Source organism: Homarus americanus, unplaced genomic scaffold (genome assembly GCF_018991925.1).
Source record: "Homarus americanus isolate GMGI-L3 unplaced genomic scaffold, GMGI_Hamer_2.0 scaffold49667, whole genome shotgun sequence".
Lineage (NCBI taxonomy): Eukaryota > Metazoa > Arthropoda > Malacostraca > Decapoda > Nephropidae > Homarus > Homarus americanus.
Genome location: NW_024738608.1, coordinates 7,061,260 through 7,077,489, shown reverse-complemented (window position 1 = coordinate 7,077,489; position 16,230 = coordinate 7,061,260). Strand labels below are relative to the sequence as shown.

General features: G+C 44.2%; 4 non-coding genes across 4 annotated transcripts; 1 reads left to right on the top strand and 3 right to left on the bottom strand.

Moving 5' to 3' along the window:
- Positions 1–2,572: 2,572 nt before the first annotated feature.
- On the top strand, positions 2,573–2,644 carry Trnat-cgu. The gene has a single exon. It is a non-coding gene; the product is annotated as a tRNA-Thr (tRNA).
- A 109-nt stretch (positions 2,645–2,753) lies between these two features.
- Positions 2,754–2,825, bottom strand: Trnaw-cca. Its single transcript has one exon. It is a non-coding gene; the product is annotated as a tRNA-Trp (tRNA).
- Positions 2,826–4,073: 1,248 nt separating this feature from the next.
- On the bottom strand, positions 4,074–4,145 carry Trnaq-cug. Its single transcript has one exon. It is a non-coding gene; the product is annotated as a tRNA-Gln (tRNA).
- A 2,811-nt stretch (positions 4,146–6,956) lies between these two features.
- On the bottom strand, positions 6,957–7,028 carry Trnaq-uug. The gene has a single exon. It is a non-coding gene; the product is annotated as a tRNA-Gln (tRNA).
- Positions 7,029–16,230: the final 9,202 nt, after the last annotated feature.

The following is a 16,230-nucleotide window of genomic DNA, read 5'->3' as shown; positions in this document are numbered from 1 at the left end:
TTGCCGTCATGATTTTAACCGATAGTTGACTTCCCAGGTTGAACACTATAGGTTGAGCTGGGGGTTGTGAGGCTACCTTTTCAAGGACTTTAGTTGTTTCCTTTGTTAATTTGGTTACAGCCGAGTAGGTCCTGTTTTGCTTTTTGTGCTCTTTCCTTTTCAATTTTCCTCTTTTCCTTTACAATCGCTTTCCTTGCTGGACAGCGTGCTGCCAGTGTTCTGTGGTCCCCCTCAGGTTTACACTGCTTTTGCACTCCCGGAATGTATGTCCCTCCTCCCCGCATTCGGAGCAGTATTTTGTGTTTTTGTTCGGGCAGTCCATGGCTAAGTGGGTATATTTGTAGCAGTTCCAGCAAGGCGTGATGGGAAAAAATTCTTCCTCTTCAACTTGATTGCTACCTATATGGTAGTAGGAGAGACAGAATCCTTCCTGTATTGCTTTTTGTGCCATTCCTATGTCCTGAAACCTAATTTTCAGCATAGATGGTAGTTTAGGTAGTTTAACTACCTCCTCTACTTTGGCCCATTGATTTCTTTGTTCCAGGTTACGTTTCAATTGTTGTTCGCTCGATTCTTCTGTGATGGTCCTGTCCAGTCTTTTAACTACTACAGTCTTCCTGGCTCTTAGTTGTGGTGGGATTACTACTTCGAATCGTTGCTTCTTCAATTCCTTTATGCTGTCATTCGACAGTAGGGAGTCAACGTCTTCTTCTGTCAGGCAGAGGGCGATGAATGAATCCTTGGTTGTAATAAGGCTCGTGATCTTTAGTAGTAGTTTTGCGCCGAGCAGTTCGGCTAGTGAGCTCTTCCGTGGTTCGCTTACATCCCCATCAAGGGAGCGTATCCTTACCCTATGTGCCCTCATTGTAGAGGGGGCAAGGTGGACAAGCCACCTTTTGAGATACGTTAGGTAGCCTACCTAGCCTGGGTGAGTTAACCTACCACAGGAATTACATCACCTCCCACCGCCTTTTGTCGGTCGAATGGTCGAAAGGTGGTGCCCGTGTATCTCTCCCAGAGCCCCGTCAAGGGAGCCTACTTCCCTAGTGTGTATCTAATCTGCTCACTTATAGGCGTGAGCCCTAGTGTACCTACTTGGGGGGGGGGGGGATACAGGATAGGCGACCCCCTTCCCGGGTGGACCCACACGATCACGGTTTCCCAGGAAGACTCGGCGGAAGGATGGTTCTGCTCCTCCCTTTCGTGTTCACTAACTCCTGGGAGGGAGGTGAACATTTACAGGGAGGACCCAAGGACGAATACACCTCTAGGATGCAGGTCCCCAGGCCAGAGCGAAATAGAAGGAAGAATAGCCACTGGTGCAAGAAACACCTGTGGGGTCGCGGCCGACGTCCGCTACAGGAAACCGTCGCAGAGCACCCAATCTGGGCCGCCTCTGATCAGGAGTCACCCCTGATCAGTGGGGAGGCACAGAGAGGGCGTTGTCAGAGACGAGCTTCCCAAGTGTAGAAGTGTTGGTTGGTGAGGTGATATTTTGCGTTCCGGTCGTCAACGGTAAGAGACAGGCTGGCTGGCTTGGCTGTGAAGGATCAGAAGAGAGGTCCAATCACGACGAAGGCTGGTCTTATATAGCGGAGGTAGGCGTGGCTTAATAGTTGACCTCTGTCATGTAAGGCGACGCTGGTTGACCTAGACCACGAGGCATACACTGGGGAATTCGCGGGGTCGGCTATTCAGCGACAAGCGTTTGTAGGGGAGGAATCCACTACAGTACACTATCCAGTTCAAGTCGCCTTTACTTGTATAATATTGTACTCGAGGCTCGGGGTTAATTCATTGTACTCCAGGGTTTATTTTATCAGGTGATTAATATTACACTAGAATTCAACTCCAGCCGTATGTTTTAACCCAAGTTGTTGACTGCTGTATTATGTGCTGATGCCAGATGTACGGTTTCGCTGAATTTGCATTTCACTTCAGACATTAGATTTACTGTTATTATTTATTAAATTAATTCAAAATGGTTATACTGAATTTTAATAGTTTGATTAAAGTCATGTCCTGTAGAACGAAAAACTGAAGTGAGACAATTAAAGGTCAAGCCTCCCGTGACGTCACACTGACGTATGGGAGTGTTGCCAGATTTTTTAAAGATTATATTTAAGTTTTGAAGAAGTTGTAGTACATCTTAGGATCTACTTACCGTGGGTGTATATAAATAACTTCAGACTTGAACACCAAATTGGGTGTCTTAGAGGTTGTTAGGTGTTGTCTTTGAGGTTCAGTGACTGTTAAGGGAATAAAGTGAGTTGTCGGTATTGTGGTGGTGGCAGTTCCCTTTTTTGTGGGGTGGATATACTGTATGTTGTTCTCCGTAACGGATGTCCTTGTTATTGAAGAAGCATTATCGAATATTTTTTCCTAAGAACTCGGGAAAGTGTGTGTTTGTTGTCCCAATTAAAAAAAAATTCCCACCGGTTAAGAAAGGATTTTCAAAGAGAAAATTTTTGGACTGAACTCTTCAGATTGTGGACTCGCTATTAATCTATTGTTTTTATTCAAAATATGGTAGATATAATTTTTAATTTCAGTTTTTTCCAGGGAGTCGGCAGCCTCCTTAGCTCAGTGGTAGAGCACTGGTCTCGTAAACCAGGGGTCGTGAGTTCGAACCTCACAGGGGGCACAGCTTAAGTGTAATAATAGGTGGTACAGTACAAAAGTTTTTGCATTGGTGGAGTACACAGTGATGTGTTGGTGCAAGGCTGTCGCCGGGAGTTGGCCCACACAAAATGTGACCCCGGAGTGACTCGAACACCCAGCCTTCTGATCTGGAGTCAGACGCGCTACCATTGCGCCACGAGGCCCTTGTTATAGGAACTGTAAGTTTGCACATCAATATCTTTGACAAATAAAAACATGATGACTTAATCGTTATATATAACTGAATTTGTTGTAATATAATATCAACATGGTGACCCAGCTCTCTTGTCTCACTACTGCAGCAGGTTGTTAGTGGCGTGTGTTTGAGTGTTAAGGATTATATTATACTCGTGTGGCACTGAGGACTACACATTGATGTTATGATAGACTGATAAGATGGTCGGTAACATCTTACAACAGTGTCTAACAGACATGGCCGACAAATGCACAGACCCGATAGTTGTAGTATTAATGAATGTGACAAAACCTAACCTAACCTACCAAGACTAACCTATTTTAACCAACCCGTTCTAATCCAATCAACCAAGTCAATTTAACTTAACCTAACATAACCCAACACAAGTTAACCCTAAAATAATCTATTCCAATCCAACTTATCCTGACCCAACCCAACTAATATAATGTAGTGGAATTCTCCCCTACAAACGCTGTTTGTCGCTGCCTAGCCGACCCCACCAATTCCCCAGTGTATGCCTCGTGGTCTAGGTCAACCAGCGCCGCCATACACCACGGAGCGGGGGTCAACTGCTAAACCACGCCTACCCCCGCTATTTAAGACCTGACCTCGTGGTGATCTGTCTCTTTCTCTACCTACAGCCGCAGCCAGCAACACCTCCTCCTCTGCCGCTGCCTGGCGGCCCTCGCTCCTCCGCCTGCCTGGCGGTCCTCGCTCCCCTGGCGAGCCACAAGCTGTCCTTCTCTGAGCGTCCTCACCAACCAGCTCTCTCTACATCACGCTTGTAACCATGCTGCCTTCCCAGCACCAAGCTGCATTGTACATCCAATACAACATGTATATAGAGAGCACATTGTGAGTTTCCTTTCTCCATCCCATCCTGAGTGTGAACCAAACATCTCATACCCCACAATAACACAACCTAACCTAATACAAACCAAGCTAACTTGAACCCAGTTTCACCCAGTCTTTCTCAACCTAACCTCACCCGCTCCTTCCTTCCTTCCTCCATACTGTTTCTAAAGTGTTGTAAGAAGCTCAATGAGAGGGTGGTACGCGGAATAGTCACGTGTCTGCCGAATAATTTTTTTTTTGGCAATGTATTTTTTTTATAGCCAATGCGCGGATTTTTTCTTTTCTGGTTTAAATTATATTAAAGTAATGGATTTTCTAAATAATGATATTAAGGTTACAGCGCGGTAAAAAATTTTCCACGAGGTCCCACCGAGACTCGAACTCGGATTGCTGGATTCAGAGTCCAGAGTGCTAACCATTACACCATGGGACCGATATATGACCTCAAGTATTGGAGTGTAATTAAATCGATGACGCAATAAGTGCAGTCAAAAGAGTAGGCGAAAAAGAGGGTGTATATATATATATATATATATATATATATATATATATATATATATATATATATATATATATATATATATATATATATATATATATATATATATATATATATATATATATATATATATATATATATATATATATATATATATATCTTATTCAAGACATCTTCAGAGGCAACTGAAGATGAATAGCATATGATATATATATATATATATATATATATATATATATATATATATATATATATATATATATATATATATCATGTAGATTCACAATGAAAACGTGGATAAGATAAATCTTGATAAAATCACACGAGAAAAGGGAACTGGATTACATGGACAGAGAGAGGCTTAAATATACACGGTGACCTTAAAAACATGGGGTCAGGTCATAATGATGTCATCCACTAATCCCCACACCAACACACACGTACCGAAGGGTCAAGACGTACCTGGCGCTCCTCTCGGAGCAGCCAGGTCAACTGTTAAGTTGGCCCATACCAACCCCCTCCCCTGAACCCTCCTCCCCACCGGAATATCAACAAGTTCTCGCCAGAAGTTACAATTTCATTTAGGAAAGGAACGGAACCAGTGTTAAACAGAGATGAACAGTGGTGAACAGTGCTTAAGTCAGTGAGAACAACTCAACAGTAACAGTCGTACCCAAGTTAACCTTCACACAGTGAGGTCCCAGGTACCCAGTGATAACGGCCCCCGCGAGACCCAACAACAACCACCGATGTGTTAATCCGTCTACGATAGGAAGGCCTGGGACCAAACCTCACTCATATAACACCATCTGTGAGGGAATTACTACACCACATGTCCCTCATAACACCATATGTGAGGGAATTACTACACCACGTCAAGTCCCTCATCACACCATCTGTGAGGGAATTACTACACCACGTCAGGCCCCTCATAACACCATCTGTGAGGGAATTACTACACCACGTCAGGTCCCTCATAACACCATCTGTGAGGTAATTACTACACCACGTGAGGTCCCTCATAACACCATCTGTGAGGGAATTACTACACCACGTGAGGCCCCTCATAACACCATCTGCGAGGGAATTACTACACCACGCCAGGTCCCTCATAACAACATCTGAGGGAACTACTACACCACGTGAGTTCCTCCTAACACCATCTGGGAGGGAGTTACTACACTACGAGTTTGCTGTTCAACACCTACATTAATCTGTATGTTCACTGTATGTCCCTTTACCTTTCTCTAATGAAGGCTTTTGTTAAACCACCAATGTATGTAATAAGTCATTTATGTCCAATGTATATTTTCAGCCTTCGGGCTGCAGAATTTTTTCAATAAACCGTTAATTATTATTATTATTATTATTATTATTATTATTATTAGAGAAGGGGGGTGACGTGACTAGTCAGGTCAGGTAAAAAATAAGGGACCCACTAAATAACTATCATACATCTAGATCAAAGGTTTTCAAAGCATTTTTAACCTTGGGCCACTGACAAATAAATTTATGTAACATATCAGATTTGAACTGACCATCACTAAGGTTTATTGATTTTAATGCCTTAATCAAACTAGCTTCAACCAGAAGTCTTTCTGTGACACAAGATGATTTAAATACTTCTAAGCTTTTTTCCCAAGCAATGGGATGATTATTATTCCTAACATGAACGAACAGGGCACTGCTTTCAGATGCTGTTCTGATATTGTACTTATGTTGTTTGATTCTGAGCTGCAGTGTTTTTCCTGTGAGTCTACCAAAATGGCAGTTTTTCTGCTATGTCTGCGTATTTGTGACTCTGAATTGAAACACATGCGTTCCATTGCACAGAAACTCGGGTACCCTTCTGCGTTTGTTGATCGTTGTTTTAAAAGGGCTAAAAAATCCTTTCATTCCTCTCAAACCAGGCAAATTCCTACACTTAAGAATATTTTGACTCTGCCCTATCGCAATGAATTTGTCCCGTTAGTTCGGTCCCTCAAGCTACTAAATATTAATGTTGTTTTCAAGTATGAATCTACCATTACCAGTATGTTAATAAGAAATAGCCCACGTTTGAATGTAAATGGAAGTGTTTATTGTATTCCATGTAACAAATGTATTTGTAATTATGTACTCACCCCTGAAGATGTGAATTACACGAAAGCGCTTGGGAACTTCGTGTTTTCTTCTTTCCTTGTGGTTATCAGCATATACCTAGATCACGCGCACCTACAGTGATTTACTTGCATATATATATATATATATATATATATATATATATAAAACTCTTGATAAAATCACACGGGAAAAGGGAAACAACGGTGCTCCGTTGTTTCCCTTTTCCCGTGTGATTTTATCAAGATTTATCTTATCCACGTTTTCATTGTGGATCTACATGAAATATATAACACTGTTGACGACATAGACAGATAAGTGTTAGTGGCGAGGATGATAGTTAAGCGTGTGTGATAAATGTAACGGTGTTTGAGTCCTTATAAGTATGTTTAGTATGGACTTAACCTGTGTGAGTGTTAGTAACGTTGTTTAGTGTGTGTTGGGATGTTCGTTAACTGTAACGTTATTTTAATATCTCGTTCTGATTTAGTTGAGAATGTGTTTGTCTGTCACGAGGATATATTGCACACACACTGGTCACACATCCTCTACACATTTACTCACAGCTAAAGTTTGTGTCACCGTCCAGGGTGTTTAATGAATGGAGAGACTCGGTGTACTCAGTTTATTACCATAAACAAAGTGAGGTCCCACCGAGATTCGAACTCGGATCGCTGGATTCAAAGTCCAGAGTGCTAACCATTACACCATGGGACCGTGTTCACATGGAGTCAATCACCACAAATGGGATCGCCTTATAACTATTTGTTTGATCTTGACAACATTAAAGGGGCTCTATTAATGTGTAGGTCGCCGTCGCCGGGAGGAACTCACACGACTGTTTCTGTACCAGTCAACCCCACGTATATAAGGATGACGAGGTAACCTGTTATTAAACTGTTCTTGTTCAATGGTTTGTGTTCTCGAAATAAGTGAAGAGGTTCTGTAGGAGCTGAGCGAGGTGTGGAGGTTCTGTTGGTACTGCGGCAGGAGCTGGGCGAGGTGTGGAGGTTCTGTAGGTGCTGCGGCAGGAGGTGGGCGAGGTGTGGAGGTTCTATAGGTGCTGCGGCAGGAGGTGGGCGAGGTGTGGAGGTTCTATAGGTGCTGCGGCAGGAGCTGAGCGAGGTGTGGAGGTTCTGTTGGTACTGCGGCAGGAGCTGGGCGAGGTGTGGAGGTTCTGTAGGTGCTGCGGCAGGAGCTGGGCGAGGTGTGGAGGTTCTGTAGGTGCTGCGGCAGGAGGTGGGCGAGTGTGGAGGTTCTAGGTGGCGGCAGGAGGTGGGCGAGGTGGAGGTTCTGGGCAGGAGCTGTGGAGGTTCTATAGGTGCTGCGGCAGGAGGTGGGCGAGGTGTGGAGGTTCTATAGGTGCTGCGGCAGGAGCTGGGCGAGGTGTGGAGGTTCTGTAGGTGCTGCGGCAGGAGCTGGGCGAGGTGTGGAGGTTCTATAGGTGCTGCGGCAGGAGCTGGGCGAGGTGTGGAGGTTCTATAGGTGCTGCGGCAGGAGCTGGGCGAGGTGTGGAGGTTCTGTAGGTGCTGCGGCAGGAGGTGGGCGAGGTGTCGCAATCAGACCTTTAAGAACACTTTAATAAGACCAGAGGGAAGAGCCTTAAGCAGATGGGAGAGAGGAAGATTTGGTTCACTGAAAAGTAATCTCCTCAGCCTATTTTACCTGATGATTAAACACCTAATACTAGCCTAACCTAACCTGCCCGTATATAACCTAACCAAACACTAACCTAACCCTACCCATCCCAGGTCACTTAGGGTGTTTATCATCAGGTGAGATAAGCTAGGGTGCTCAATCTCCAGGTGAACCCTTTACTATCTCAAGCAGGGACCTTCCTAGCGATAGTGTGACGCAGTTGTAGTGGATTCCTCCCCTACAAACGCTGTTTGTCGCTGACGAGCCGACCCGCGAATCCAGCCGCACCTCGTGTCTAGGTCAGCAACCAGCGCCGCCTTGCATGACGGAGGTCAACTATTAAGCCACGCCTACCTCTGCTATATAAGATCTCACCTCGTGGTGACCTAGCTCTCTTTCTACCTACACCAACCAGTAAGTAACACCTCCTCCTCCTGCCTGGCGGCCCTCGCTCCCGCCGGCGACCCACAAGCTGGTCCTCCTCTGAGCACCCTCACCAACCAGCTCTCTCTACTCAACGCTTGTAACCATGCTGCCACTTCCCAGCACCAAGCTGCATTGTACATCTAATACAATATGTATACAGAGAGCACATTGTGAGTTTCCTTTCTCCAACCCATCCTGAGTGTGAACCAAATATCTCGTACCCCACACAGTAATAGGATAGTTGACGCTATTCCTGATTCTCGCTTCAGAGTTCACTTTTAATGTGTGCAGAACTAAGCTGATTTAATTGTAATAACTGCTACGAGCTTAATGGAGCCTTACTGTAGTTTTGAGAGAGAGAGAGAGAGAGTGAGTTTAATTATGTCTTGTGACGAATTAGATTTTGATTCAGGTGGGTGAGCCAAACACTGCTCGAGGCTGTTGGTTCTCTTGATACTTTCATTGATTTTTGAACCCCAGCCAGATACCCAGAGAGGTGTGGTGTGGGGAGAGGTTATCGCTGGTGGGAATATTTCTTGTAGTACTGTTACCAGATAAATGACTTCTTGCCGACATAATTGTTATGAGGAAAATTTTTCATGTTTGGGTTCAACAATATATCGCCAGGATTTAAAGTAATAGTGAGACTTATGCTGATGGCTGGGGTTGGTGGCACAACCTTGTAATCCGGCGACTCTGAGGCCTGGGCCAGGGACGGCTTGAGGAGCTAAGGGCGTCCAGGTTGAGTAAGGAGGTGTGAACCGGGCCAGAGGGGAAACCCAGCAGCCAAAAGCACCCGTGTCGAGCAGTAGTGGGATCGCGCCCGTGAGTGGGCGGCCCGCAGCAGCCTTGTCAACACAGAGGGACTTGGTCCTTTTTTAACAATTTTAATAACGGACATTGTCGAGTTAATGACACACAGTTCTGTAGAATCATAAGAAATATGTTTCGTTATAGATCAAGGTAAAAGTAATTCACTACTGAACGTAATTTCACTTACCAGTTTTACCTCCCATAAATTATATTTTGTTTTAAGAATGTGAAGAACTAATGTTCGTTCTAAACAACAACAAATATATAGTACAGATGAGCTCAGACCTGTAGGAAGCCACTAGTCCACACACCTCAACACAATCTGGATCGCTGCCACTCACACACCTCAGAAGAGATATTTAGTAGAACACTAACAACTTACTAGTTTAAAGTTCAGAAGAGCAAGGGGCAATTTTATGTATAGGTTTATAAACACTTCAAAAACACTACTCGGTCAAAAGTACATATCTGGTGTTAGCTGATGGCCACAAGTCACAGCCTCAAGCTAAAGAAGCTATCAGTAATAATACTCTAATCATTGGAGTGTACCAGAGACTACTGTATAGTGACGGCACTGGCCAACACTTGACACCTGTTCAGTTTAGATTTAAGTCACCATACATGACCAGTACCTGCTAGTAGTGTGTTACAGGAGACTTTACATCTTAATATACCCTCGATATAACGGAATTTCCTCTCAGTCCATTTAATACAGGTTTCACCGTAAAATCGATAGGAGGCTTTACTTTTATCTCAGTTGCCCCTGTCAATAAATTAAGAGGACTATTGTCATTTTCTATGGAGGAGTTGATAGTCTGTTGTGGGTCATTCATGGTGGACTGTACAGTTTATGGCGTGATGCTGTTGTATGTTGTAACTAGTTAGGTCAGGTTAAATACCGGAATTAGGTCAGACCTGGAACTAGATCAGGTTAAATTCTGGAGTTAATCAGGTTAAATTCAGAATTAAGGTCAGGTTACATTCTGGAGTTAGATCAGTTAACCTCACTTAACCTCCACTGAAGATAATTAATGAAGATAGTTTATTAGTTAGAAGATAATTAATAGTCCCTAAACGTATTCTTCATTATGAATGTTACTTTTCTTTCTTACTAGACCATCAAACACCCAGCCTCCACCACTGTCACCTCACCAACTGGTCATTTAGTGCTCTCTGTCACACACTGTTGGCAAGTACTGGACACATGTATACGGTCTCTTGAAGGTATCTGAACAGGTGTTGGTGTGAGGGCGCGGGTTCCCTCTCTATCTCTACACCACCCTCATCTTACTTACTTCTCTTAGTCTTACTCTTACTCAATAGAGAGGGAACCCGCGCCCTCACATTGGTGAAGTGTAGGCGTAAAGGAGATCATACTTGGTGGTGTCACAACATTCTCTGGCAGGTTACTACATCAGTTCACAGCATACCCGAAGACTTTAGCTCTGGCTGTTTTCTGTACCTTAACTTGATGTTGTGATCTCAAGAGGGACAGTCATCAGCTAAGCCCATTTATGTACATTTGCCCTTGTAATACCCGCTGAGGTGTTTATAAACTTCTATTAAATCGTCCCAGTATATCACAATTGCAGATGTCAAATCCACCCTCCCGCTGAACCACCTTTGCAACCCACAAATTAGAATCAAGATGGAGGGCCAACTCACCCAGGTCCTTAGTGACGTCACATGCACCGTCTGTAACAGTGGCAGGTGTATGTCGAGGCCAAAATACCTTGATTATGCTTTAGTTTTACAGGGTTTAAGATTTCATATTTACTTGAAGTACCGGGGGCAGCTTGCATTTTTTATCTGTATTCATAAATATTAAGTGCCACATAGACACACAAAGGGATAATGTTATGTGTCTCTTCCGCCCCACATTGTCGTATAAATGAAGCTGCCAACTTACAAAAGGACCAAGTCCCGCTGTGTTGACAAGGCTGCTGCAGGCCGCCCACTCACGGGCGCGATCCCACTACTGCTCGACACGGGTGCTTTTGGCTGCTGGGTTTCCCCTCTGGCCCGGTTCACACCTCCTTACTCAACCTGGGCGCCCTTAGCTCCCCAAGGGTGGCCATATCGATGCCGAGCTTAGTGCGGACACCCACTCACATGAGGAGTCCCACACCAGTGATCCTCACCTCAAGCCGTCCCTGGCCCAGGCCTCCGAGTCGCCGGATTACAAGGTTGTGCCACCAACCCCAGCCGAAAGCAGTGGTGACCCAAACGACTTTTAACAAAGCCGCAGTTATTAGTCTCTTTTTGTAGAGTTAAACATTCTCTGGCAGGTTATTACATAACTTTACGAGTCTTATTCCAAGAAAATTAAGTCCTAAAAGATTTCTTTAACATGTTCTGTGGCGGCTGTCTGTCAACCAGTCATGTAATTTGACTGAGTAATGTTCTCTGAGTTTTTGATAAAAGCCTATTTTAATAGGTCTTTGTCTTTGTGTAGTGCAGTATAAGACATGTATGCTTTCTATTGTTACTTGGTAAATGTAGGCGTGAGTGTCGGCACCAATATGGTGACCCACCGTTGGACGTCCTCAATCAGCTGGCAGTGTTTGGTGTCTCGGAGACGAAACTTTAGTTGCATTACTACAAGTGAGGGAGAACTACACTGTTGAAAAGCCTCACGAGAGAGAGACCATCTAAATATGTGTTGGATATTGGAGTTAATCCCAAGAGTTTGTTAGGAAATTTCACCTTCTCAGAGTGATCCAGATTATTCCGCAGTCTGGTTTCAGAAATTGTTCCTTAGTTCAAGTATCTAGATGACTGGCTTGATCTATTACCTGTTCATCCTGGAGGTAATTTTCAGGTCTGTTTGAGAACAACTTGATATTATCGTATAGGTTCTGTGTACTGAGGTGTGTGGGTTTATAACACACTGGAGCTATGAATCTGTTCCTGGCACTGGGAGGCTCCCAGTGCCCTTCTGGGTTGTGTGTCAGAAAGGTTTAATGTATCTTTCTGTCTTTTACGGGATAAGTGGCTTTAGAAAATACTGAGGAGTTTCCCCATTATTAAGAAGTCTGTCCTCTGATGACTTCACAGAAAACGGGTTTATTTCTTTTGCTCTATTTTAACCTCCTTTGTGTTGGGGATACTGTACTATGATAACAGATAGATAGATAGTAGGTATGGAAAGAATGAATAATGCTTAGTTAGTTCAACGAAGGATAACCCATGGAGTTATTTTTGTTATTATTATTATTATTTCCTCGACTTTGCGAATAAGGGCAGTGAGGATAATAATAATAACCGCTAGCCACAATATTGAAGCTGTTAAAGACAAGCTGTGGCAAGAAAGCTTATTTAACGACACTTATAATGGACCTATGGAAAGCTGGGAGATGTGTTAATATTTGAGTGGTGGTAATAGTGGTAGGTGTTCCTGAGTAGTGGTGGTAGGTGTTCCTTAGTGGTGGTAGGTGTTCCTGGGTGGTGGTAGGTGTTCCTGGGTGGTGGTAAGTGTTCCTTAGTGGTGGTAGGTGTTTCTGGGTGGTGGTAGGTGTTCCTGGGTGGTGGTAGGTGTTCCTGGGTGGTGGTGGTAGAAAAGTTCCTGTAGTGTGCAGGTGTCTCTTAGTGGTGGTAGTGTCCTGGTGGTGGTAGGTGTCTCTGGGGTGGTGGTAGGTAACCCTGGGGGTGGTGGTAGGTGTTCCTAGTGGTGGCAGGTGTTCCTGGGTGGTGGTAGGTGTTCCTAGTGGTAGGTGTCTTAGTGGTGTAGGTGTTTCTTTGGGGTGGTGGTAGGTGTTCAGTGGTGGTAGGTGTTCCTGGGTGGTAGGTGTTTGGGTGGTGTGTGCCCTTAGTGGTGGTAGGTGTTCCTGGGTGGTGGCAGGGTGTTCCTGGGCAGGTAGGTGTTCCTGGGTGGTGTAGGTGTTCCTAGTGGTGGTAGGTGTTCCTGGGTGGTGTAGTGTTCCTGGGTGGTGGTAGGTGTTCCTCAGTGGTGGTGTAGGTGTTCCTTGTGTGGTGGTAGGTGTTCCTTAGTGGTGGTAGGTGTTCCTTAGTGGTGGTAGGTGTTCCTTAGTGGTGGTAGGTGTTCCTTAGTGGTGGTAGGTGTTCCTGGGTGGTGGTAGTGGTGGATTAGCGCTAAAAACTAAACACGTCTTGAATGGAGCTGAATGAGGTGTGAGTTAAGTCAGAATATTTCCACGGTGAGCCTCTGTGTCACATACGAGTCATCATATTGTGGGGCAGGTTTATGTCCCAGTTGTGTTCTCGATGACTGGTGGTGGTTGTTGTGGTAGTGGTTTTCGTGGTTGTTGTGATTATTATATACGTCGTCATACACCGTACCTACACACACACACAATAATACACACCCCTCCGCTAGGGGTCACACCGGGTCATAAACGCCTCAACTTTGGGTCATTAAGACGAGCAAAACTACTCCTGGATGGAAGTTGAAGGCATTTGGTTTTATATTTTCTTGGTGACGTCGTTATGATGGTCACCTGAGAGAGAGAGAGAGAGAGAGAGAGAGACTCGTAGAACTGTTTACCTTTGGACAACTATAGTGTTACCTGTCCTATACATACGTCCCTTCTCTCCCTCTACACCTCTTCCTCCTACACCTCTTCTTCCTTCCCCTAGGCACCTCCCTCCACTACACCCTCCCATTCTACCCTCCTCTACACCATCCCCCTTCTACAGGCCACCATCCCCCTTCCCTCTACACACCACCCACCCCTTCCCTCTACACCACCCCCTTCCCTCTACACCATCCCCCCTTCCCTCTACACCACCCCCCCTTCCCTCTACACCACCCACCCTTCCTTCCCTCACTTTAACTCACTAAATTATTCATTCACTCGCACTCACTAAATCTGATCCACTCACTCGTTCACTCACTCACTCGTTCACTCACTCAATCCCAGCCCTTCACTAACGCACCTTATAAATGAATCCTTTGTCACTCTTGATACACAAACTCTTTATAACCCTCAAAAGAATATTATAACACCATAACCGGTCTATATAACCCTGAAAAGAATATTATAACACCATAACCGGTCTATAACCCCTGAAAAGAATATTATAACACCATAACCGGTCTATATATATAACCCTGAAAAGAATATTATAGCACCATAACCGGTCTATATAACCCTAAAAGAATATTATAAATACCCGTAACCGGTCAATAAAACCCTCAAAAGAATATATTATATAACACCATAACCGGTCTATATAACCCTGAAAAGAATATATTATAAACAATTCATAACCGGTCTATAAACCCCCAAAGAATATTATAACACCATAACGGTCTGTATAACCCTGAAAAGAATATTATAACACCATAAACTGGTCTATGTAAACCTCTAAAGAATATTATAAATAATCTTCATAAATCGGTCTATATAACCCTGAAAAGAATATTATAACACCAGCAACGTTCTATATTAACCTCTGAAAAGAATATTATAACACCATAACCGGTCTATATAACCCTGAAAAGAATATTATAACACCATAACCGGTCTATATAACCCTGAAAAGAATATTATAACACCATAACCGGTCTATATAACCCTCAAAAGAATATTATAACACCATAACCGGTCTATATAACCCTCAAAAGAGTATTATAACACCATAACCGGTCTATATAACCCTGAAAAGAATATTATAACACCATAACCGGTCTATATACAGAGTCATCCAAAAGAGAGAATAATGATAATGTTGTGCTGTAATATTTAGCATCTTAGTTTTTTTTTTAATGACTCTGTGTTGATATTGTTACGGTGTTTGCTTTACCTCCAACACGCGGTATGTCCTCGAATATTAATTTATTCTGTGTGTGGTTGGTTTGGTGGGAGGGAGGGAAGGGAGGAGGGGGGGTGAGTGAGAGAAGGAAGAAGAGTGGAAGAGAAGGAGAGGAAGGAGGGAGATATGTACAGTTGTGAACAAAATCCCCTGGACACTTGGCTGTGTCTAACGTGTACAAGTATTAGAGGGTCATTAAGTGAAGGGGATTATTATGTTAATCTTATTTTCTCATATTTGTCTTTAAACCAGTCTGAAGGTGAAATAAGCTGGGGTGTCTAATCTTCAGGTGATTCCATTTGTTTACTGCTATGATGTACGTATATTTTCCCGTGTCTCTGTGTGTGTGTGTGTGTGTGTGTGTGTGTGTGTCTGTGTGTGTGTGTGTGTGTGTGTGTCTGGTTAGTATGTTTGGTATGTTAAAATTGAACAAGCTGGCCTGGATATTTTATTCATCAAAGAGATTATTTGTGTTTTCATATTACAAGGGGAGAGGGAGGGTCGTGTGTGGGGCAGGAGAGGGAGGGTCGTGTGTGGGGCAGGAGAGGGAGGGTCGTGTGTGGGGCAGGAGGAGGCCGTGGTGGGGCAGGAGAGGAAGGACGTGGGGCAGGAGAGGGAGGGCCGTGGGGCAGGAGAGGCTGGACGTGTGGGGCAGGAGAGGAAGGGACGTGTGGGGCAGGAGAGGAAGGGTCGTGCAAGCGTAGTGAGAGAGGGAGGGTCGTGTGTGGGGCAGGAGAGGAAGGGACGTGTGTGGGGCAGGAGAGGGAGGGTCGTGTGTGGGGCAGGGTGTACGTGTGTTTGTGTGAGTGCATATGTTTTTGTGTGTATATAAAAATAATGGTAATACTAATAATAATAATAATAGTAATAATAATAATTGGGTTATTAAAAACTACAACATCCATAAATTTTAAATATACAAAAAACATAAGAGGGACATAACGACAAGGAGAGAGAGGGTCGTTTAACAAGGTATTTCAGCACAGTTACCCTTTTGTGAGACTGGCAAGGGGGTGACCACACAAGTCCGAGTTGTTGATAATCCTTACAGTTGTTAGGATGGGGCTGTTCTTACAGTGATCAGTACATGGTCGTATGGGTTTGGATGCACTTGTGGGTCCCGAACAGAAATTTGCAGACGAGGGATCTCAGGTGGTAGCAGGAGACGGTGACGAGGATGGTGTACTAACTTTTCCTCAATCTTACAGATGAGGCCACAGTGATGATCAGAGAGAGAGCTGAGAGGGCCGGTGTATTGAGCGCCTCT